This window comes from Heloderma suspectum, chromosome 1 (assembly GCF_057233095.1).
Source record: "Heloderma suspectum isolate Gila_16-S chromosome 1, 16-S_ref, whole genome shotgun sequence".
Lineage (NCBI taxonomy): Eukaryota > Metazoa > Chordata > Lepidosauria > Squamata > Helodermatidae > Heloderma > Heloderma suspectum.
Genome location: NC_139458.1, coordinates 235,974,323 through 236,000,562, shown reverse-complemented (window position 1 = coordinate 236,000,562; position 26,240 = coordinate 235,974,323).

Sequence of the window (26,240 nt, the reverse complement as noted above, 5' to 3'; positions counted from 1 at the left end):
ATTTGAGTCTCAACCCTAATTTCCTGTTTAGACTGAAACATCGCCCCGTCCTCACGTTGTACTTATAGAGGGTCGGCCCCCCTTTCTGATGACCTGCTCAGTTCGTTTCACCAAGCTAGTCTTCCCTAAGAACCTGGTTCCCTCCTCGGAAGCCAAGTCTCCCCAACCCTAACCCTAACTTGGGTTTTTACCCAAATTTTCTAGAGGAACTTTAACATCCCCCAGTCCACGCAGTGTACTAAAAGACAGGAGGGAACACATCCTGTTGGGCCACTCAATCTTTTTCAACATGCGTGGCTTTACAGACGCCCTTGTTCCATCCTGGGAAGCCAAGTCTCGCCAACCCTAACCCTAATTTGAGTCTCAACCCTAATTTCCTCTTTGGACTGAAACATACCGCCGTCCACAGAGTGTACCAAATGTCAGTATGGAAGACATCTTGATGTCCCCCTCAGGCTGATTCACCCAGCTAGGCTTCACCAAGAACCTGTTTCTTACCTAGGAAGCCCAGTTTCCCCAACCCTAACCCTAACTTGGGTTTTGACCCTACTTTATTTTGGGAATGAAACATCCCCTCGTCCACGCGGTGTACAAAAAGACAGGAGGCAACCCATCCTGCAGGCCCACTTATCCTATTTCTACATGCTTGGCTTTTCCGAGGCCCTGGTTCACTGCAGGGAAGCCAAGTCTCCCGAACCCTAACCCTAACTTGAGTCTTAACCCTAATTTACTTGTGCAACTGTCACAAACCCCCATCCACAGGTTGTACTAAAAGACGGCAGGCATACCATTCCTTTGGCCCTCTCAGTCTGTTTCACCATGCTTGGCTTCAGCAACACCCTGTTTCCATTCTGGGAAGCCAAGTCTCCTGACCCCTAACCCTAAGTTGGGTCTTAACCCTAATTTCCTCTTGGGACTGAAACATGTCCCTGTCCACAAGCTGTACTAATGGGCAGTATGTTATCCTCCAATGGCTCACTCAGTCTGTTTGACCAATCTAGGCTTTACCAAGACGTTGGTTCCTTCCTGGGAAGCCTAGTGTCCCCAACCCTAACCCTAATTTGAGTCTCAACCCTAATTTCCTGTTTATATTGAAACATCGCCCCGTCCTCACGTTGTACTTATAGAGGGTCGGCACCCCTTTCTGATGACCTGCTCAGTTCGTTTCACCAAGCTAGTCTTCCCTGAGAACCTGGTTCCCTCCTCGGAAGACAAGTCTCCCCAACCCTAACCCTAACTTGGGTTTTTACCCAAATTTTCTAGAGGAACTTTAACATCCCCCAGTCCACGCAGTGTACTAAAAGACAGGAGGGAACACATCCTGTTGGGCCACTCAATCTGTTTCAACATGCTTGGCTTTACAGATGCCCTGGTTCCATCATGGGAAGCCAAGTCTCGCCTACCCTAACCCTAATTTGAGTCTCAACCCTCATTTCCTCTTTGGACTGAAACATACCGCCGTCCACAGAGTGTACCAAATGTCAGTATGGAAGACATCTTGATGTCCCCCTCAGGCTGATTCACCCAGCTAGGCTTCACCAAGAACCCGTTTCTTACCTAGGAAGCCCAGTTTCCCCAACCCTAACCCTAACTTGGGTTTTTACCCTACTTTATTTTGGGAATGAAACATCCCCTCGTCCACGCGGTGTACAAAAAGACAGGAGGCAACCCATCCTGCAGGCCCACTTATCCTATTTCTACATGCTTGGCTTTTCCGAGGCCCTCGTTCACTCCAGGGAAGCCAAGTCTCCCGAACCCTAACCCTAACTTGAGTCTTAACCCTAATTTACTTGTGCAACTGTCACAAACCCCCATCCACAGGTTGTACTAAAAGATGGCAGGCATACCATTCCTTTGGCCCTCTCAGTCTGTTTCACCATGCTTGGCTTCAGCAACACTCTGTTTCCATTCTGGGAAGCCAAGTCTCCTGACCCCTAACCCTAAGTTGGGTCTTAACCCTAATTTCCTCTTGGGACTGAAAAATGTCCCTGTTCACAAGCTGTACTAAGGGGCAGTATGTTATCCTCCAATGGCTCACTCAGTATGTTTGACCAATCTAGGCTTTACCAAGACGCTGGTTCCTTCCTGGGAAGCCTAGTGTCCCCAACCCTAACCCTAATTTGAGTCTCAACCCTAATTTCCTGTTTAGACTGAAACATCGCCCCGTCCTCACGTTGTACTTATAGAGGGTCGGCCCCCCTTTCTGATGACCTGCTCAGTTCGTTTCACCAAGCTAGTCTTCCCTAAGAACCTGGTTCCCTCCTCGGAAGCCAAGTCTCCCCAACCCTAACCCTAACTTGGGTTTTTATCCAAATTTTCTAGAGGAACTTTAACATCCCCCAGTCCACGCAGTGTACTAAAAGACAGGAGGGAACACATCCTGTTGGGCCACTCAATCTGTTTCAACATGCGTGGCTTTACAGACGCCCTGGTTCCATCCTGGGAAGCCAAGTCTCGCCAAACCTAACCCTAATTTGAGTCTCAACCCTAATTTCCTCTTTGGACTGAAACATACCGCCGTCCACAGAGTGTACCAAATGTCAGTATGGAAGACATCTTGATGTCCCCCTCAGGCTGATTCACCCAGCTAGGCTTCACCAAGAACCCGTTTCTTACCTAGGAAGCCCAGTTTCCCCAACCCTAACCCTAACTTGGGTTTTTACCCTACTTTATTTTGGGAATGAAACATCCCCTCGTCCACGCGGTGTACAAAAAGACAGGAGGCAACCCATCCTGCAGGCCCACTTATCCTATTTCTACATGCTTGGCTTTTCCGAGGCCCTGGTTCACTGCAGGGAAGCCAAGTCTCCCGAACCCTAACCCTAACTTGAGTCTTAACCCTAATTTACTTGTGCAACTGTCACAAACCCCCATCCACAGGTTGTACTAAAAGACGGCAGGCATACCATTCCTTTGGCCCTCTCAGTCTGTTTCACCATGCTTGGCTTCAGCAACACCCTGTTTCCATTCTGGGAAGCCAAGTCTCCTGACCCCTAACCCTAAGTTGGGTCTTAACCCTAATTTCCTCTTGGGACTGAAACATGTCCCTGTCCACAAGCTGTACTAATGGGCAGTATGTTATCCTCCAATGGCTCACTCAGTCTGTTTGACCAATCTAGGCTTTACCAAGACGCTGGTTCCTTCCTGGGAAGCCTAGTGTCCCCAACCCTAACCCTAATTTGAGTCTCAACCCTAATTTCCTGTTTAGACTGAAACATCGCCCCGTCCTCACGTTGTACTTATAGAGGGTCGGCACCCCTTTCTGATGACCTGCTCAGTTCGTTTCACCAAGCTAGTCTTCCCTAAGAACCTGGTTCCCTCCTCGGAAGCCAAGTCTCCCCAACCCTAACCCTAACTTGGGTTTTTATCCAAATTTTCTAGAGGAACTTTAACATCCCCCAGTCCACGCAGTGTACTAAAAGACAGGAGGGAACACATCCTGTTGGGCCACTCAATCTGTTTCAACATGCGTGGCTTTACAGACGCCCTGGTTCCATCCTGGGAAGCCAAGTCTCGCCAAACCTAACCCTAATTTGAGTCTCAACCCTAATTTCCTCTTTGGACTGAAACATACCGCCGTCCACAGAGTGTACCAAATGTCAGTATGGAAGACATCTTGATGTCCCCCTCAGGCTGATTCACCCAGCTAGGCTTCACCAAGAACCCGTTTCTTACCTAGGAAGCCCAGTTTCCCCAACCCTAACCCTAACTTGGGTTTTTACCCTACTTTATTTTGGGAATGAAACATCCCCTCGTCCACGCGGTGTACAAAAAGACAGGAGGCAACCCATCCTGCAGGCCCACTTATCCTATTTCTACATGCTTGGCTTTTCCGAGGCCCTGGTTCACTGCAGGGAAGCCAAGTCTCCCGAACCCTAACCCTAACTTGAGTCTTAACCCTAATTTACTTGTGCAACTGTCACAAACCCCCATCCACAGGTTGTACTAAAAGACGGCAGGCATACCATTCCTTTGGCCCTCTCAGTCTGTTTCACCATGCTTGGCTTCAGCAACACCCTGTTTCCATTCTGGGAAGCCAAGTCTCCTGACCCCTAACCCTAAGTTGGGTCTTAACCCTAATTTCCTCTTGGGACTGAAACATGTCCCTGTCCACAAGCTGTACTAATGGGCAGTATGTTATCCTCCAATGGCTCACTCAGTCTGTTTGACCAATCTAGGCTTTACCAAGATGCTGGTTCCTTCCTGGGAAGCCTAGTGTCCCCAACCCTAACCCTAATTTGAGTCTCAACCCTTATTTCCTGTTTAGACTGAAACATCACCCCGTCCTCACATTGTACTAAAAGACGGTCGGCACCCCTTTCTGATGACCTGCTCAGTTCGTTTCACCAAGCTAGTCTTCCCTAAGAACCTGTTTCCCTCCTCGGAAGCCAAGTCTCCCCAACCCTAACCCTAACTTGGGTATTTACCCAAATTTTCTAGAGGAACTTTAACATCCCCCAGTCCACGCAGTGTACTAAAAGACAGGAGGGAACACATCCTGTTGGGCCACTCAATCTGTTTCAACATGCTTGGCTTTACAGATGCCCTGGTTCCATAATGGGAAGCCAAGTCTCGCCTACCCTAACCCTAATTTGAGTCTCAACCCTAATTTCCTCTTTGGACTGAAACATACCGCCGTCCACAGAGTGTACCAAATGTCAGTATGGAAGACATCTTGATGTCCCCCTCAGGCTGATTCACCCAGCTAGGCTTCACCAAGAACCCGTTTCTTACCTAGGAAGCCCAGTTTCCCCAACCCTAACCCTAACTTGGGTTTTTACCCTACTTTATTTTGGGAATGAAACATCCCCTCGTCCACGCGGTGTACAAAAAGACAGGAGGCAACCCATCCTGCAGGCCCACTTATCCTATTTCTACATGCTTGGCTTTTCCGAGGCCCTGGTTCACTGCAGGGAAGCCAAGTCTCCCGAACCCTAACCCTAACTTGAGTCTTAACCCTAATTTACTTGTGCAACTGTCACAAACCCCCATCCACAGGTTGTACTAAAAGACGGCAGGCATACCATTCCTTTGGCCCTCTCAGTCTGTTTCACCATGCTTGGCTTCAGCAACACCCTGTTTCCATTCTGGGAAGCCAAGTCTCCTGACCCCTAACCCTAAGTTGGGTCTTAACCCTAATTTCCTCTTGGGACTGAAACATGTCCCTGTCCACAAGCTGTACTAATGGGCAGTATGTTATCCTCCAATGGCTCACTCAGTCTGTTTGACCAATCTAGGCTTTACCAAGACGCTGGTTCCTTCCTGGGAAGCCTATTGTCCCCAACCCTAACCCTAATTTGAGTCTCAACCCTTATTTCCTGTTTAGACTGAAACATCACCCCGTCCTCACATTGTACTAAAAGACGGTCGGCCCCCCTTTCTGATGACCTGCTCAGTTCGTTTCACCAAGCTAGTCTTCCCTAAGAACCTGGTTCCCTCCTCGGAAGCCAAGTCTCCCCAACCCTAACCCTAACTTGGGTTTTTACCCAAATTTTCTAGAAGAACTTTAACATCCCCCAGTCCACGCCGTGTACTAAAAGACAGGAGGGAACACATCCTGTTGGGCCACTCAATCTTTTTCAACATGCGTGGCTTTACAGACGCCCTGGTTCCATCCTGGGAAGCCAAGTCTCGCCAACCCTAACCCTAATTTGAGTCTCAACCCTAATTTCCTCTTTGGACTGAAACATACCGCCGTCCACAGAGTGTACCAAATGTCAGTATGGAAGACATCTTGATGTCCCCCTCAGGCTGATTCACCCAGCTAGGCTTCACCAAGAACCCGTTTCTTACCTAGGAAGCCCAGTTTCCCCAACCCTAACCCTAACTTGGGTTTTGACCCTACTTTATTTTGGGAATGAAACATCCCCTCGTCCACGCGGTGTACAAAAAGACAGGAGGCAACCCATCCTGCAGGCCCACTTATCCTATTTCTACATGCTTGGCTTTTCCGAGGCCCTGGTTCACTGCAGGGAAGCCAAGTCTCCCGAACCCTAACCCTAACTTGAGTCTTAACCCTAATTTACTTGTGCAACTGTCACAAACCCCCATCCACAGGTTGTACTAAAAGACGGCAGGCATACCATTCCTTTGGCCCTCTCAGTCTGTTTCACCATGCTTGGCTTCAGCAACACCCTGTTTCCATTCTGGGAAGCCAAGTCTCCTGACCCCTAACCCTAAGTTGGGTCTTAACCCTAATTTCCTCTTGGGACTGAAACATGTCCCTGTCCACAAGCTGTACTAATGGGCAGTATGTTATCCTCCAATGGCTCACTCAGTCTGTTTGACCAATCTAGGCTTTACCAAGACGCTGGTTCCTTCCTGGGAAGCCTAGTGTCCCCAACCCTAACCCTAATTTGAGTCTCAACCCTAATTTCCTGTTTAGATTGAAACATCGCCCCGTCCTCACGTTGTACTTATAGAGGGTCGGCACCCCTTTCTGATGACCTGCTCAGTTCGTTTCACCAAGCTAGTCTTCCCTGAGAACCTGGTTCCCTCCTCGGAAGACAAGTCTCCCCAACCCTAACCCTAACTTGGGTTTTTACCCAAATTTTCTAGAGGAACTTTAACATCCCCCAGTCCATGCAGTGTACTAAAAGACAGGAGGGAACACATCCTGTTGGGCCACTCAATCTGTTTCAACATGCTTGGCTTTACAGATGCCCTGGTTCCATCATGGGAAGCCAAGTCTCGCCTACCCTAACCCTAATTTGAGTCTCAACCCTCATTTCCTCTTTGGACTGAAACATACCGCCGTCCACAGAGTGTACCAAATGTCAGTATGGAAGACATCTTGATGTCCCCCTCAGGCAGATTCACCCAGCTAGGCTTCACCAAGAACCCGTTTCTTACCTAGGAAGCCCAGTTTCCCCAACCCTAACCCTAACTTGGGTTTTGACCCTACTTTATTTTGGGAATGAAACATCCCCTCGTCCACGCGGTGTACAAAAAGACAGGAGGCAACCCATCCTGCAGGCCCACTTATCCTATTTCTACATGCTTGGCTTTTCCGAGGCCCTGGTTCACTGCAGGGAAGCCAAGTCTCCCGAACCCTAACCCTAACTTGAGTCTTAACCCTAATTTACTTGTGCAACTGTCACAAACTCCCATCCACAGGTTGTACTAAAAGATGGCAGGCATACCATTCCTTTGGCCCTCTCAGTCTGTTTCACCATGCTTGGCTTCAGCAACACCCTGTTTCCATTCTGGGAAGCCAAGTCTCCTGACCCCTAACCCTAAGTTGGGTCTTAACCCTAATTTCCTCTTGGGACTGAAACATGTCCCTGTCCACAAGCTGTACTAATGGGCAGTATGTTATCCTCCAATGGCTCACTCAGTCTGTTTGACCAATCTAGGCTTTACCAAGACGCTGGTTCCTTCCTGGGAAGCCTAGTGTCCCCAACCCTAACCCTAATTTGAGTCTCAACCCTTATTTCCTGTTTAGACTGAAACATCACCCCGTCCTCACATTGTACTAAAAGACGGTCGGCTCCCCTTTCTGATGACCTGCTCAGTTCGTTTCACCAAGCTAGTCTTCCCTGAGAACCTGGTTCCCTCCTCGGAAGACAAGTCTCCCCAACCCTAACCCTAACTTGGGTTTTTACCCAAATTTTCTAGAGGAACTTTAACATCCCCCAGTCCACGCAGTGTACTAAAAGACAGGAGGGAACACATCCTGTTGGGCCACTCAATCTGTTTCAACATGCTTGGCTTTACAGATGCCCTGGTTCCATCATGGGAAGCCAAGTCTCGCCTACCCTAACCCTAATTTGAGTCTCAACCCTCATTTCCTCTTTGGACTGAAACATACCGCCGTCCACAGAGTGTACCAAATGTCAGTATGGAAGACATCTTGATGTCCCCCTCAGGCTGATTCACCCAGCTAGGCTTCACCAAGAACCCGTTTCTTACCTAGGAAGCCCAGTTTCCCCAACCCTAACCCTAACTTGGGTTTTTACCCTACTTTATTTTGGGAATGAAACATCCCCTCGTCCACGCGGTGTACAAAAAGACAGGAGGCAACCCATCCTGCAGGCCCACTTATCCTATTTCTACATGCTTGGCTTTTCCGAGGCCCTGGTTCACTCCAGGGAAGCCAAGTCTCCCGAACCCTAACCCTAACTTGAGTCTTAACCCTAATTTACTTGTGCAACTGTCACAAACCCCCATCCACAGGTTGTACTAAAAGATGGCAGGCATACCATTCCTTTGGCCCTCTCAGTCTGTTTCACCATGCTTGGCTTCAGCAACACTCTGTTTCCATTCTGGGAAGCCAAGTCTCCTGACCCCTAACCCTAAGTTGGGTCTTAACCCTAATTTCCTCTTGGGACTGAAAAATGTCCCTGTTCACAAGCTGTACTAAGGGGCAGTATGTTATCCTCCAATGGCTCACTCAGTATGTTTGACCAATCTAGGCTTTACCAAGACGCTGGTTCCTTCCTGGGAAGCCTAGTGTCCCCAACCCTAACCCTAATTTGAGTCTCAACCCTAATTTCCTGTTTAGACTGAAACATCGCCCCGTCCTCACGTTGTACTTATAGAGGGTCGGCCCCCCTTTCTGATGACCTGCTCAGTTCGTTTCACCAAGCTAGTCTTCCCTAAGAACCTGGTTCCCTCCTCGGAAGCCAAGTCTCCCCAACCCTAACCCTAACTTGGGTTTTTATCCAAATTTTCTAGAGGAACTTTAACATCCCCCAGTCCACGCAGTGTACTAAAAGACAGGAGGGAACACATCCTGTTGGGCCACTCAATCTGTTTCAACATGCGTGGCTTTACAGACGCCCTGGTTCCATCCTGGGAAGCCAAGTCTCGCCAAACCTAACCCTAATTTGAGTCTCAACCCTAATTTCCTCTTTGGACTGAAACATACCGCCGTCCACAGAGTGTACCAAATGTCAGTATGGAAGACATCTTGATGTCCCCCTCAGGCTGATTCACCCAGCTAGGCTTCACCAAGAACCCGTTTCTTACCTAGGAAGCCCAGTTTCCCCAACCCTAACCCTAACTTGGGTTTTGACCCTACTTTATTTTGGGAATGAAACATCCCCTCGTCCACGCGGTGTACAAAAAGACAGGAGGCAACCCATCCTGCAGGCCCACTTATCCTATTTCTACATGCTTGGCTTTTCCGAGGCCCTGGTTCACTGCAGGGAAGCCAAGTCTCCCGAACCCTAACCCTAACTTGAGTCTTAACCCTAATTTACTTGTGCAACTGTCACAAACCCCCATCCACAGGTTGTACTAAAAGACGGCAGGCATACCATTCCTTTGGCCCTCTCAGTCTGTTTCACCATGCTTGGCTTCAGCAACACCCTGTTTCCATTCTGGGAAGCCAAGTCTCCTGACCCCTAACCCTAAGTTGGGTCTTAACCCTAATTTCCTCTTGGGACTGAAACATGTCCCTGTCCACAAGCTGTACTAATGGGCAGTATGTTATCCTCCAATGGCTCACTCAGTCTGTTTGACCAATCTAGGCTTTACCAAGATGCTGGTTCCTTCCTGGGAAGCCTAGTGTCCCCAACCCTAACCCTAATTTGAGTCTCAACCCTAATTTCCTGTTTAGACTGAAACATCGCCCCGTCCTCACGTTGTACTTATAGAGGGTCGGCACCCCTTTCTGATGACCTGCTCAGTTCGTTTCACCAAGCTAGTCTTCCCTAAGAACCTGGTTCCCTCCTCGGAAGCCAAGTCTCCCCAACCCTAACCCTAACTTGGGTTTTTATCCAAATTTTCTAGAGGAACTTTAACATCCCCCAGTCCACGCAGTGTACTAAAAGACAGGAGGGAACACATCCTGTTGGGCCACTCAATCTGTTTCAACATGCGTGGCTTTACAGACGCCCTGGTTCCATCCTGGGAAGCCAAGTCTCGCCAAACCTAACCCTAATTTGAGTCTCAACCCTAATTTCCTCTTTGGACTGAAACATACCGCCGTCCACAGAGTGTACCAAATGTCAGTATGGAAGACATCTTGATGTCCCCCTCAGGCTGATTCACCCAGCTAGGCTTCACCAAGAACCCGTTTCTTACCTAGGAAGCCCAGTTTCCCCAACCCTAACCCTAACTTGGGTTTTTACCCTACTTTATTTTGGGAATGAAACATCCCCTCGTCCACGCGGTGTACAAAAAGACAGGAGGCAACCCATCCTGCAGGCCCACTTATCCTATTTCTACATGCTTGGCTTTTCCGAGGCCCTGGTTCACTCCAGGGAAGCCAAGTCTCCCGAACCCTAACCCTAACTTGAGTCTTAACCCTAATTTACTTGTGCAACTGTCACAAACCCCCATCCACAGGTTGTACTAAAAGACGGCAGGCATACCATTCCTTTGGCCCTCTCAGTCTGTTTCACCATGCTTGGCTTCAGCAACACCCTGTTTCCATTCTGGGAAGCCAAGTCTCCTGACCCCTAACCCTAAGTTGGGTCTTAACCCTAATTTCCTCTTGGGACTGAAACATGTCCCTGTCCACAAGCTGTACTAAGGGGCAGTATGTTATCCTCCAATGGCTCACTCAGTCTGTTTGACCAATCTAGGCTTTACCAAGACGCTGGTTCCTTCCTGGGAAGCCTAGTGTCCCCAACCCTAACCCTAATTTGAGTCTCAACCCTAATTTCCTGTTTAGACTGAAACATCGCCCCGTCCTCACGTTGTACTTATAGAGGGTCGGACTCCCTTTCTGATGACCTGCTCAGTTCGTTTCACCAAGCTAGTCTTCCCTAAGAACCTGGTTCCCTCCTCGGAAGCCAAGTCTCCCCAACCCTAACCCTAACTTGGGTTTTTATCCAAATTTTCTAGAGGAACTTTAACATCCCCCAGTCCACGCAGTGTACTAAAAGACAGGAGGGAACACATCCTGTTGGGCCACTCAATCTGTTTCAACATGCGTGGCTTTACAGACGCCCTGGTTCCATCCTGGGAAGCCAAGTCTCGCCAAACCTAACCCTAATTTGAGTCTCAACCCTAATTTCCTCTTTGGACTGAAACATACCTCCGTCCACAGAGTGTACCAAATGTCAGTATGGAAGACATCTTGATGTCCCCCTCAGGCTGATTCACCCAGCTAGGCTTCACCAAGAACCCGTTTCTTACCTAGGAAGCCCAGTTTCCCCAACCCTAACCCTAACTTGGGTTTTGACCCTACTTTATTTTGGGAATGAAACATCCCCTCGTCCACGCGGTGTACAAAAAGACAGGAGGCAACCCATCCTGCAGGCCCACTTATCCTATTTCTACATGCTTGGCTTTTCCGAGGCCCTGGTTCACTGCAGGGAAGCCAAGTCTCCCGAACCCTAACCCTAACTTGAGTCTTAACCCTAATTTACTTGTGCAACTGTCACAAACCCCCATCCACAGGTTGTACTAAAAGATGGCAGGCATACCATTCCTTTGGCCCTCTCAGTCTGTTTCACCATGCTTGGCTTCAGCAACACCCTGTTTCCATTCTGGGAAGCCAAGTCTCCTGACCCCTAACCCTAAGTTGGGTCTTAACCCTAATTTCCTCTTGGGACTGAAACATGTCCCTGTCCACAAGCTGTACTAATGGGCAGTATGTTATCCTCCAATGGCTCACTCAGTCTGTTTGACCAATCTAGGCTTTATCAAGACGCTGGTTCCTTCCTGGGAAGCCTAGTGTCCCCAACCCTAACCCTAATTTGAGTCTCAACCCTTATTTCCTGTTTAGACTGAAACATCACCCCGTCCTCACATTGTACTAAAAGACGGTCGGCACCCCTTTCTGATGACCTGCTCAGTTCGTTTCACCAAGCTAGTCTTCCCTAAGAACCTGTTTCCCTCCTCGGAAGCCAAGTCTCCCCAACCCTAACCCTAACTTGGGTATTTACCCAAATTTTCTAGAGGAACTTTAACATCCCCCAGTCCACGCAGTGTACTAAAAGACAGGAGGGAACACATCCTGTTGGGCCACTCAATCTGTTTCAACATGCTTGGCTTTACAGATGCCCTGGTTCCATAATGGGAAGCCAAGTCTCGCCTACCCTAACCCTAATTTGAGTCTCAACCCTAATTTCCTCTTTGGACTGAAACATACCGCCGTCCACAGAGTGTACCAAACGTCAGTATGGAAGACATCTTGATGTCCCCCTCAGGCTGATTCACCCAGCTAGGCTTCACCAAGAACCCGTTTCTTACCTAGGAAGCCCAGTTTCCCCAACCCTAACCCTAACTTGGGTTTTTACCCTACTTTATTTTGGGAATGAAACATCCCCTCGTCCACGCGGTGTACAAAAAGACAGGAGGCAACCCATCCTGCAGGCCCACTTATCCTATTTCTACATGCTTGGCTTTTCCGAGGCCCTGGTTCACTGCAGGGAAGCCAAGTCTCCCGAACCCTAACCCTAACTTGAGTCTTAACCCTAATTTACTTGTGCAACTGTCACAAACCCCCATCCACAGGTTGTACTAAAAGATGGCAGGCATACCATTCCTTTGGCCCTCTCAGTCTGTTTCACCATGCTTGGCTTCAGCAACACCCTGTTTCCATTCTGGGAAGCCAAGTCTCCTGACCCCTAACCCTAAATTGGGTCTTAACCCTAATTTCCTCTTGGGACTGAAACATGTCCCTGTCCACAAGCTGTACTAATGGGCAGTATGTTATCCTCCAATGGCTCACTCAGTCTGTTTGACCAATCTAGGCTTTACCAAGACGCTGGTTCCTTCCTGGGAAGCCTAGTGTCCCCAACCCTAACCCTAATTTGAGTCTCAACCCTTATTTCCTGTTTAGACTGAAACATCACCCCGTCCTCACATTGTACTAAAAGACGGTCGGCACCCCTTTCTGATGACCTGCTCAGTTCGTTTCACCAAGCTAGTCTTCCCTAAGAACCTGTTTCCCTCCTCGGAAGCCAAGTCTCCCCAACCCTAACCCTAACTTGGGTATTTACCCAAATTTTCTAGAGGAACTTTAACATCCCCCAGTCCACGCAGTGTACTAAAAGACAGGAGGGAACACATCCTGTTGGGCCACTCAATCTGTTTCAACATGCTTGGCTTTACAGATGCCCTGGTTCCATAATGGGAAGCCAAGTCTCGCCTACCCTAACCCTAATTTGAGTCTCAACCCTAATTTCCTCTTTGGACTGAAACATACCGCCGTCCACAGAGTGTACCAAATGTCAGTATGGAAGACATCTTGATGTCCCCCTCAGGCTGATTCACCCAGCTAGGCTTCACCAAGAACCCGTTTCTTACCTAGGAAGCCCAGTTTCCCCAACCCTAACCCTAACTTGGGTTTTTACCCTACTTTATTTTGGGAATGAAACATCCCCTCGTCCACGCGGTGTACAAAAAGACAGGAGGCAACCCATCCTGCAGGCCCACTTATCCTATTTCTACATGCTTGGCTTTTCCGAGGCCCTGGTTCACTGCAGGGAAGCCAAGTCTCCCGAACCCTAACCCTAACTTGAGTCTTAACCCTAATTTACTTGTGCAACTGTCACAAACCCCCATCCACAGGTTGTACTAAAAGACGGCAGGCATACCATTCCTTTGGCCCTCTCAGTCTGTTTCACCATGCTTGGCTTCAGCAACACCCTGTTTCCATTCTGGGAAGCCAAGTCTCCTGACCCCTAACCCTAAGTTGGGTCTTAACCCTAATTTCCTCTTGGGACTGAAACATGTCCCTGTCCACAAGCTGTACTAATGGGCAGTATGTTATCCTCCAATGGCTCACTCAGTCTGTTTGACCAATCTAGGCTTTACCAAGACGCTGGTTCCTTCCTGGGAAGCCTAGTGTCCCCAACCCTAACCCTAATTTGAGTCTCAACCCTTATTTCCTGTTTAGACTGAAACATCACCCCGTCCTCACATTGTACTAAAAGACGGTCGGCACCCCTTTCTGATGACCTGCTCAGTTCGTTTCACCAAGCTAGTCTTCCCTAAGAACCTGGTTCCCTCCTCGGAAGCCAAGTCTCCCCAACCCTAACCCTAACTTGGGTATTTACCCAAATTTTCTAGAGGAACTTTAACATCCCCCAGTCCACGCAGTGTACTAAAAGACAGGAGGGAACACATCCTGTTGGGCCACTCAATCTGTTTCAACATGCTTGGCTTTACAGATGCCCTGGTTCCATAATGGGAAGCCAAGTCTCGCCTACCCTAACCCTAATTTGAGTCTCAACCCTAATTTCCTCTTTGGACTGAAACATACCGCCATCCACAGAGTGTACCAAATGTCAGTATGGAAGACATCTTGATGTCCCCCTCAGGCTGATTCACCCAGCTAGGCTTCACCAAGAACCCGTTTCTTACCTAGGAAGCCCAGTTTCCCCAACCCTAACCCTAACTTGGGTTTTTACCCTACTTTATTTTGGGAATGAAACATCCCCTCGTCCACGCGGTGTACAAAAAGACAGGAGGCAACCCATCCTGCAGGCCCACTTATCCTATTTCTACATGCTTGGCTTTTCCGAGGCCCTGGTTCACTGCAGGGAAGCCAAGTCTCCCGAACCCTAACCCTAACTTGAGTCTTAACCCTAATTTACTTGTGCAACTGTCACAAACCCCCATCCACAGGTTGTACTAAAAGATGGCAGGCATACCATTCCTTTGGCCCTCTCAGTCTGTTTCACCATGCTTGGCTTCAGCAACACCCTGTTTCCATTCTGGGAAGCCAAGTCTCCTGACCCCTAACCCTAAGTTGGGTCTTAACCCTAATTTCCTCTTGGGACTGAAAAATGTCCCTGTTCACAAGCTGTACTAATGGGCAGTATGTTATCCTCCAATGGCTCACTCAGTCTGTTTGACCAATCTAGGCTTTACCAAGACGCTGGTTCCTTCCTGGGAAGCCTAGTGTCCCCAACCCTAACCCTAATTTGAGTCTCAACCCTAATTTCCTGTTTAGACTGAAACATCGCCCCGTCCTCACGTTGTACTTATAGAGGGTCGGCACCCCTTTCTGATGACCTGCTCAGTTCGTTTCACCAAGCTAGTCTTCCCTAAGAACCTGGTTCCCTCCTCGGAAGCCAAGTCTCCCCAACCCTAACCCTAACTTGGGTTTTTACCCAAATTTTCTAGAGGAACTTTAACATCCCCCAGTCCACGCAGTGTACTAAAAGACAGGAGGGAACACATCCTGTTGGGCCACTCAATCTTTTTCAACATGCGTGGCTTTACAGACGCCCTTGTTCCATCCTGGGAAGCCAAGTCTCGCCAACCCTAACCCTAATTTGAGTCTCAACCCTAATTTCCTCTTTGGACTGAAACATACCGCCGTCCACAGAGTGTACCAAATGTCAGTATGGAAGACATCTTGATGTCCCCCTCAGGCTGATTCACCCAGCTAGGCTTCACCAAGAACCTGTTTCTTACCTAGGAAGCCCAGTTTCCCCAACCCTAACCCTAACTTGGGTTTTGACCCTACTTTATTTTGGGAATGAAACATCCCCTCGTCCACGCGGTGTACAAAAAGACAGGAGGCAACCCATCCTGCAGGCCCACTTATCCTATTTCTACATGCTTGGCTTTTCCGAGGCCCTGGTTCACTGCAGGGAAGCCAAGTCTCCCGAACCCTAACCCTAACTTGAGTCTTAACCCTAATTTACTTGTGCAACTGTCACAAACCCCCATCCACAGGTTGTACTAAAAGACGGCAGGCATACCATTCCTTTGGCCCTCTCAGTCTGTTTCACCATGCTTGGCTTCAGCAACACCCTGTTTCCATTCTGGGAAGCCAAGTCTCCTGACCCCTAACCCTAAGTTGGGTCTTAACCCTAATTTCCTCTTGGGACTGAAACATGTCCCTGTCCACAAGCTGTACTAATGGGCAGTATGTTATCCTCCAATGGCTCACTCAGTCTGTTTGACCAATCTAGGCTTTACCAAGACGTTGGTTCCTTCCTGGGAAGCCTAGTGTCCCCAACCCTAACCCTAATTTGAGTCTCAACCCTAATTTCCTGTTTATATTGAAACATCGCCCCGTCCTCACGTTGTACTTATAGAGGGTCGGCACCCCTTTCTGATGACCTGCTCAGTTCGTTTCACCAAGCTAGTCTTCCCTGAGAACCTGGTTCCCTCCTCGGAAGACAAGTCTCCCCAACCCTAACCCTAACTTGGGGTTTTACCCAAATTTTCTAGAGGAACTTTAACATCCCCCAGTCCACGCAGTGTACTAAAAGACAGGAGGGAACACATCCTGTTGGGCCACTCAATCTGTTTCAACATGCTTGGCTTTACAGATGCCCTGGTTCCATCATGGGAAGCCAAGTCTCGCCTACCCTAACCCTAATTTGAGTCTCAACCCTCATTTCCTCTTTGGACTGAAACATACCGCCGTCCACAGAGTGTACCAAATGTCAGTATGGAAGACATCTTGATGTCCCCCTCAGGCTGATTCACCCAGCTAGGCTTCACCAAGAACCCGTTTCTTACCTAGGAAGCCCAGTTTCCCCAACCCTAACCCTAACTTGGGTTTTTACCCTACTTTATTTTGGGAATGAAACATCCCCTCGTCCACGCGGTGTACAAAAAGACAGGAGGCAACCCATCCTGCAGGCCCACTTATCCTATTTCTACATGCTTGGCTTTTCCGAGGCCCTGGTTCACTCCAGGGAAGCCAAGTCTCCCGAACCCTAACCCTAACTTGAGTCTTAACCCTAATTTACTTGTGCAACTGTCACAAACCCCCATCCACAGGTTGTACTAAAAGACGGCAGGCATACCATTCCTTTGGCCCTCTCAGTCTGTTTCACCATGCTTGGCTTCAGCAACACCCTGTTTCCATTCTGGGAAGCCAAGTCTCCTGACCCCTAACCCTAAGTTGGGTCTTAACCCTAATTTCCTCTTGGGACTGAAACATGTCCCTGTCCACAAGCTGTACTAATGGGCAGTATGTTATCCTCCAATGGCTCACTCAGTCTGTTTGACCAATCTAGGCTTTACCAAGACGCTGGTTCCTTCCTGGGAAGCCTAGTGTCCCCAACCCTAACCCTAATTTGAGTCTCAACCCTAATTTCCTGTTTAGACTGAAACATCGCCCCGTCCTCACGTTGTACTTATAGAGGGTCGGCACCCCTTTCTGATGACCTGCTCAGTTCGTTTCACCAAGCTAGTCTTCCCTAAGAACCTGGTTCCCTCCTCGGAAGCCAAGTCTCCCCAACCCTAACCCTAACTTGGGTTTTTATCCAAATTTTCTAGAGGAACTTTAACATCCCCCAGTCCACGCAGTGTACTAAAAGACAGGAGGGAACACATCCTGTTGGGCCACTCAATCTGTTTCAACATGCGTGGCTTTACAGACGCCCTGGTTCCATCCTGGGAAGCCAAGTCTCGCCAAACCTAACCCTAATTTGAGTCTCAACCCTAATTTCCTCTTTGGACTGAAACATACCGCCGTCCACAGAGTGTACCAAATGTCAGTATGGAAGACATCTTGATGTCCCCCTCAGGCTGATTCACCCAGCTAGGCTTCACCAAGAACCCGTTTCTTACCTAGGAAGCCCAGTTTCCCCAACCCTAACCCTAACTTGGGTTTTTACCCTACTTTATTTTGGGAATGAAACATCCCCTCGTCCACGCGGTGTACAAAAAGACAGGAGGCAACCCATCCTGCAGGCCCACTTATCCTATTTCTACATGCTTGGCTTTTCCGAGGCCCTGGTTCACTGCAGGGAAGCCAAGTCTCCCGAACCCTAACCCTAACTTGAGTCTTAACCCTAATTTACTTGTGCAACTGTCACAAACCCCCATCCACAGGTTGTACTAAAAGACGGCAGGCATACCATTCCTTTGGCCCTCTCAGTCTGTTTCACCATGCTTGGCTTCAGCAACACCCTGTTTCCATTCTGGGAAGCCAAGTCTCCTGACCCCTAACCCTAAGTTGGGTCTTAACCCTAATTTCCTCTTGGGACTGAAACATGTCCCTGTCCACAAGCTGTACTAATGGGCAGTATGTTATCCTCCAATGGCTCACTCAGTCTGTTTGACCAATCTAGGCTTTACCAAGATGCTGGTTCCTTCCTGGGAAGCCTAGTGTCCCCAACCCTAACCCTAATTTGAGTCTCAACCCTTATTTCCTGTTTAGACTGAAACATCACCCCGTCCTCACATTGTACTAAAAGACGGTCGGCACCCCTTTCTGATGACCTGCTCAGTTCGTTTCACCAAGCTAGTCTTCCCTAAGAACCTGTTTCCCTCCTCGGAAGCCAAGTCTCCCCAACCCTAACCCTAACTTGGGTATTTACCCAAATTTTCTAGAGGAACTTTAACATCCCCCAGTCCATGCAGTGTACTAAAAGACAGGAGGGAACACATCCTGTTGGGCCACTCAATCTGTTTCAACATGCTTGGCTTTACAGATGCCCTGGTTCCATAATGGGAAGCCAAGTCTCGCCTACCCTAACCCTAATTTGAGTCTCAACCCTAATTTCCTCTTTGGACTGAAACATACCGCCGTCCACAGAGTGTACCAAATGTCAGTATGGAAGACATCTTGATGTCCCCCTCAGGCTGATTCACCCAGCTAGGCTTCACCAAGAACCCGTTTCTTACCTAGGAAGCCCAGTTTCCCCAACCCTAACCCTAACTTGGGTTTTTACCCTACTTTATTTTGGGAATGAAACATCCCCTCGTCCACGCGGTGTACAAAAAGACAGGAGGCAACCCATCCTGCAGGCCCACTTATCCTATTTCTACATGCTTGGCTTTTCCGAGGCCCTGGTTCACTGCAGGGAAGCCAAGTCTCCCGAACCCTAACCCTAACTTGAGTCTTAACCCTAATTTACTTGTGCAACTGTCACAAACCCCCATCCACAGGTTGTACTAAAAGACGGCAGGCATACCATTCCTTTGGCCCTCTCAGTCTGTTTCACCATGCTTGGCTTCAGCAACACCCTGTTTCCATTCTGGGAAGCCAAGTCTCCTGACCCCTAACCCTAAGTTGGGTCTTAACCCTAATTTCCTCTTGGGACTGAAACATGTCCCTGTCCACAAGCTGTACTAATGGGCAGTATGTTATCCTCCAATGGCTCACTCAGTCTGTTTGACCAATCTAGGCTTTACCAAGACGCTGGTTCCTTCCTGGGAAGCCTATTGTCCCCAACCCTAACCCTAATTTGAGTCTCAACCCTTATTTCCTGTTTAGACTGAAACATCACCCCGTCCTCACATTGTACTAAAAGACGGTCGGCACCCCTTTCTGATGACCTGCTCAGTTCGTTTCACCAAGCTAGTCTTCCCTAAGAACCTGTTTCCCTCCTTGGAAGCCAAGTCTCCCCAACCCTAACCCTAACTTGGGTATTTACCCAAATTTTCTAGAGGAACTTTAACATCCCCCAGTCCACGCAGTGTACTAAAAGACAGGAGGGAACACATCCTGTTGGGCCACTCAATCTGTTTCAACATGCTTGGCTTTACAGATGCCCTGGTTCCATCATGGGAAGCCAAGTTTCGCCTACCCTAACCCTAATTTGAGTCTCAACCCTAATTTCCTCTTTGGACTGAAACATACCGCCGTCCACAGAGTGTACCAAATGTCAGTATGGAAGACATCTTGATGTCCCCCTCAGGCTGATTCACCCAGCTAGGCTTCACCAAGAACCCGTTTCTTACCTAGGAAGCCCAGTTTCCCCAACCCTAACCCTAACTTGGGTTTTTACCCTACTTTATTTTGGGAATGAAACATCCCCTCGTCCACGCGGTGTACAAAAAGACAGGAGGCAACCCATCCTGCAGGCCCACTTATCCTATTTCTACATGCTTGGCTTTTCCGAGGCCCTGGTTCACTGCAGGGAAGCCAAGTCTCCCGAACCCTAACCCTAACTTGAGTCTTAACCCTAATTTACTTGTGCAACTGTCACAAACCCCCATCCACAGGTTGTACTAAAAGATGGCAGGCATACCATTCCTTTGGCCCTCTCAGTCTGTTTCACCATGCTTGGCTTCAGCAACACCCTGTTTCCATTCTGGGAAGCCAAGTCTCCTGACCCCTAACCCTAAGTTGGGTCTTAACCCTAATTTCCTCTTGGGACTGAAACATGTCCCTGTCCACAAGCTGTACTAATGGGCAGTATGTTATCCTCCAATGGCTCACTCAGTCTGTTTGACCAATCTAGGCTTTACCAAGACGCTGGTTCCTTCCTGGGAAGCCTAGTGTCCCCAACCCTAACCCTAATTTGAGTCTCAACCCTAATTTCCTGTTTAGACTGAAACATCGCCCCGTCCTCACGTTGTACTTATAGAGGGTCGGCCCCCCTTTCTGATGACCTGCTCAGTTCGTTTCACCAAGCTAGTCTTCCCTAAGAACCTGGTTCCCTCCTCGGAAGCCAAGTCTCCCCAACCCTAACCCTAACTTGGGTTTTTACCCAAATTTTCTAGAAGAACTTTAACATCCCCCAGTCCACGCCGTGTACTAAAAGACAGGAGGGAACACATCCTGTTGGGCCACTCAATCTTTTTCAACATGCGTGGCTTTACAGACGCCCTGGTTCCATCCTGGGAAGCCAAGTCTCGCCAACCCTAACCCTAATTTGAGTCTCAACCCTAATTTCCTCTTTGGACTGAAACATACCGCCGTCCACAGAGTGTACCAAATGTCAGTATGGAAGACATCTTGATGTCCCCCTCAGGCTGATTCACCCAGCTAGGCTTCACCAAGAACCCGTTTCTTACCTAGGAAGCCCAGTTTCCCCAACCCTAACCCTAACTTGGGTTTTTACCCTACTTTATTTTGGGAATGAAACATCCCCTCGTCCACGCGGTGTACAAAAAGACAGGAGGCAACCCATCCTGCAGGCCCACTTATCCTATTTCTACATGCTTGGCTTTTCCGAGGCCCTGGTTCACTGCAGGGAAGCCAAGTCTCCCGAACCCTAACCCTAACTTGAGTCTTAACCCTAATTTACTTGTGCAACTGTCACAAACCCCCATCCACAGGTTGTACTAAAAGACGGCAGGCATACCATTCCTTTGGCCCTCTCAGTCTGTTTCACCATGCTTGGCTTCAGCAACACCCTGTTTCCATTCTGGGAAGCCAAGTCTCCTGACCCCTAACCCTAAGTTGGGTCTTAACCCTAATTTCCTCTTGGGACTGAAACATGTCCCTGTCCACAAGCTGTACTAATGGGCAGTATGTTATCCTCCAATGGCTCACTCAGTCTGTTTGACCAATCTAGGCTTTACCAAGACGCTGGTTCCTTCCTGGGAAGCCTAGTGTCCCCAACCCTAACCCTAATTTGAGTCTCAACCCTAATTTCCTGTTTAGATTGAAACATCGCCCCGTCCTCACGTTGTACTTATAGAGGGTCGGCACCCCTTTCTGATGACCTGCTCAGTTCGTTTCACCAAGCTAGTCTTCCCTGAGAACCTGGTTCCCTCCTCGGAAGACAAGTCTCCCCAACCCTAACCCTAACTTGGGTTTTTACCCAAATTTTCTAGAGGAACTTTAACATCCCCCAGTCCATGCAGTGTACTAAAAGACAGGAGGGAACACATCCTGTTGGGCCACTCAATCTGTTTCAACATGCTTGGCTTTACAGATGCCCTGGTTCCATCATGGGAAGCCAAGTCTCGCCTACCCTAACCCTAATTTGAGTCTCAACCCTCATTTCCTCTTTGGACTGAAACATACCGCCGTCCACAGAGTGTACCAAATGTCAGTATGGAAGACATCTTGATGTCCCCCTCAGGCAGATTCACCCAGCTAGGCTTCACCAAGAACCCGTTTCTTACCTAGGAAGCCCAGTTTCCCCAACCCTAACCCTAACTTGGGTTTTGACCCTACTTTATTTTGGGAATGAAACATCCCCTCGTCCATGCGGTGTACAAAAAGACAGGAGGCAACCCATCCTGCAGGCCCACTTATCCTATTTCTACATGCTTGGCTTTTCCGAGGCCCTGGTTCACTGCAGGGAAGCCAAGTCTCCCGAACCCTAACCCTAACTTGAGTCTTAACCCTAATTTACTTGTGCAACTGTCACAAACTCCCATCCACAGGTTGTACTAAAAGATGGCAGGCATACCATTCCTTTGGCCCTCTCAGTCTGTTTCACCATGCTTGGCTTCAGCAACACCCTGTTTCCATTCTGGGAAGCCAAGTCTCCTGACCCCTAACCCTAAGTTGGGTCTTAACCCTAATTTCCTCTTGGGACTGAAACATGTCCCTGTCCACAAGCTGTACTAATGGGCAGTATGTTATCCTCCAATGGCTCACTCAGTCTGTTTGACCAATCTAGGCTTTACCAAGACGCTGGTTCCTTCCTGGGAAGCCTAGTGTCCCCAACCCTAACCCTAATTTGAGTCTCAACCCTTATTTCCTGTTTAGACTGAAACATCACCCCGTCCTCACATTGTACTAAAAGACGGTCGGCACCCCTTTCTGATGACCTGCTCAGTTCGTTTCACCAAGGTAGTCTTCCCTAAGAACCTGTTTCCCTCCTCGGAAGCCAAGTCTCCCCAACCCTAACCCTAACTTGGGTATTTACCCAAATTTTCTAGAGGAACTTTAACATCCCCCAGTCCACGCAGTGTACTAAAAGACAGGAGGGAACACATCCTGTTGGGCCACTCAATCTGTTTCAACATGCTTGGCTTTACAGATGCCCTGGTTCCAACCTGGGAAGCCAAGTCTCGCCTACCCTAACCCTAATTTGAGTCTCAACCCTAATTTCCTCTTTGGACTGAAACATACCGCCGTCCACAGAGTGTACCAAATGTCAGTATGGAAGACATCTTGATGTCCCCCTCAGGCTGATTCACCCAGCTAGGCTTCACCAAGAACCCGTTTCTTACCTAGGAAGCCCAGTTTCCCCAACCCTAACCCTAACTTGGGTTTTTACCCTACTTTATTTTGGGAATGAAACATCCCCTCGTCCACGCGGTGTACAAAAAGACAGGAGGCAACCCATCCTGCAGGCCCACTTATCCTATTTCTACATGCTTGGCTTTTCCGAGGCCCTGGTTCACTGCAGGGAAGCCAAGTCTCCCGAACACTAACCCTAACTTGAGTCTTAACCCTAATTTACTTGTGCAACTGTCACAAACCCCCATCCACAGGTTGTACTAAAAGATGGCAGGCATACCATTCCTTTGGCCCTCTCAGTCTGTTTCACCATGCTTGGCTTCAGCAACACCCTGTTTCCATTCTGGGAAGCCAAGTCTCCTGACCCCTAACCCTAAGTTGGGTCTTAACCCTAATTTCCTCTTGGGACTGAAACATGTCCCTGTCCACAAGCTGTACTAATGGGCAGTATGTTATCCTCCAATGGCTCACTCAGTCTGTTTGACCAATCTAGGCTTTACCAAGACGCTGGTTCCTTCCTGGGAAGCCTAGTGTCCCCAACCCTAACCCTAATTTGAGTCTCAACCCTTATTTCCTGTTTAGACTGAAACATCACCCCGTCCTCACATTGTACTAAAAGACGGTCGGCACCCCTTTCTGATGACCTGCTCAGTTCGTTTCACCAAGCTAGTCTTCCCTAAGAACCTGTTTCCCTCCTCGGAAGCCAAGTCTCCCCAACCCTAACCCTAACTTGGGTATTTACCCAAATTTTCTAGAGGAACTTTAACATCCCCCAGTCCACGCAGTGTACTAAAAGACAGGAGGGAACACATCCTGTTGGGCCACTCAATCTGTTTCAACATGCTTGGCTTTACAGATGCCCTGGTTCCATAATGGGAAGCCAAGTCTCGCCTACCCTAACCCTAATTTGAGTCTCAACCCTAATTTCCTCTTTGGACTGAAACATACCGCCGTCCACAGAGTGTACCAAATGTCAGTATGGAAGACATCTTGATGTCCCCCTCAGGCTGATTCACCCAGCTAGGCTTCACCAAGAACCCGTTTCTTACCTAGGAAGCCCAGTTTCCCCAACCCTAACCCTAACTTGGGTTTTTACCCTACTTTATTTTGGGAATGAAACATCCCCTCGTCCACGCGGTGTACAAAAAGACAGGAGGCAACCCATCCTGCAGGCCCACTTATCCTATTTCTACATGCTTGGCTTTTCCGAGGCCCTGGTTCACTGCAGGGAAGCCAAGTCTCCCAAACCCTAACCCTAACTTGAGTCTTAACCCTAATTTACTTGTGCAACTGTCACAAACCCCCAACCACAGGTTGTACTAAAAGACGGCAGGCATACCATTCCTTTGGCCCTCTCAGTCTGTTTCACCATGCTTGGCTTCAGCAACACCCTGTTTCCATTCTGGGAAGCCAAGTCTCCTGACCCCTAACACTAAGTTGGGTCTTAACCCTAATTTCCTCTTGGGACTGAAACATGTCCCTGTCCACAAGCTGTACTAATGGGCAGTATGTTATCCTCCAATGGCTCACTCAGTCTGTTTGACCAATCTAGGCTTTACCAAGACGCTGGTTCCTTCCTGGGAAGCCTAGTGTCCCCAACCCTAACCCTAATTTGAGTCTCAACCCTTATTTCCTGTTTAGACTGAAACATCACCCCGTCCTCACATTGTACTAAAAGACGGTCGGCACCCCTTTCTGATGACCTGCTCAGTTCGTTTCACCAAGCTAGTCTTCCCTAAGAACCTGGTTCCCTCCTCGGAAGCCAAGTCTCCCCAACCCTAACCCTAACTTGGGTATTTACCCAAATTTTCTAGAGGAACTTTAACATCCCCCAGTCCACGCAGTGTACTAAAAGACAGGAGGGAACACATCCTGTTGGGCCACTCAATCTGTTTCAACATGCTTGGCTTTACAGATGCCCTGGTTCCATAATGGGAAGCCAAGTCTCGCCTACCCTAACCCTAATTTGAGTCTCAACCCTAATTTCCTCTTTGGACTGAAACATACCGCCATCCACAGAGTGTACCAAATGTCAGTATAGAAGACATCTTGATGTCCCCCTCAGGCTGATTCACCCAGCTAGGCTTCACCAAGAACCCGTTTCTTACCTAGGAAGCCCAGTTTCCCCAACCCTAACCCTAACTTGGGTTTTTACCCTACTTTATTTTGGGAATGAAACATCCCCTCGTCCACGCGGTGTACAAAAAGACAGGAGGCAACCCATCCTGCAGGCCCACTTATCCTATTTCTACATGCTTGGCTTTTCCGAGGCCCTGGTTCACTGCAGGGAAGCCAAGTCTCCCGAACCCTAACCCTAACTTGAGTCTTAACCCTAATTTACTTGTGCAACTGTCACAAACCCCCATCCACAGGTTGTACTAAAAGACGGCAGGCATACCGTTCCTTTGGCCCTCTCAGTCTGTTTCACCATGCTTGGCTTCAGCAACACCCTGTTTCCATTCTGGGAAGCCAAGTCTCCTGACCCCTAACCCTAAGTTGGGTCTTAACCCTAATTTCCTCTTGGGACTGAAAAATGTCCCTGTTCACAAGCTGTACTAATGGGCAGTATGTTATCCTCCAATGGCTCACTCAGTCTGTTTGACCAATCTAGGCTTTACCAAGACGCTGGTTCCTTCCTGGGAAGCCTAGTGTCCCCAACCCTAACCCTAATTTGAGTCTCAACCCTAATTTCCTGTTTAGACTGAAACATCGCCCCGTCCTCACGTTGTACTTATAGAGGGTCGGCCCCCCTTTCTGATGACCTGCTCAGTTCGTTTCACCAAGCTAGTCTTCCCTAAGAACCTGGTTCCCTCCTCGGAAGCCAAGTCTCCCCAACCCTAACCCTAACTTGGGTTTTTACCCAAATTTTCTAGAGGAACTTTAACATCCCCCAGTCCACGCAGTGTACTAAAAGACAGGAGGGAACACATCCTGTTGGGCCACTCAATCTTTTCAACATGCGTGGCTTTACAGACGCCCTTGTTCCATCCTGGGAAGCCAAGTCTCGCCAACCCTAACCCTAATTTGAGTCTCAACCCTAATTTCCTCTTTGGACTGAAACATACCGCCGTCCACAGAGTGTACCAAATGTCAGTATGGAAGACATCTTGATGTCCCCCTCAGGCTGATTCACCCAGCTAGGCTTCACCAAGAACCCGTTTCTTACCTAGGAAGCCCAGTTTCCCCAACCCTAACCCTAACTTGGGTTTTGACCCTACTTTATTTTGGGAATGAAACATCCCCTCGTCCACGCGGTGTACAAAAAGACAGGAGGCAACCCATCCTGCAGGCCCACTTATCCTATTTCTACATGCTTGGCTTTTCCGAGGCCCTGGTTCACTGCAGGGAAGCCAAGTCTCCCGAACCCTAACCCTAACTTGAGTCTTAACCCTAATTTACTTGTGCAACTGTCACAAACCCCCATCCACAGGTTGTACTAAAAGACGGCAGGCATACCATTCCTTTGGCCCTCTCAGTCTGTTTCACCATGCTT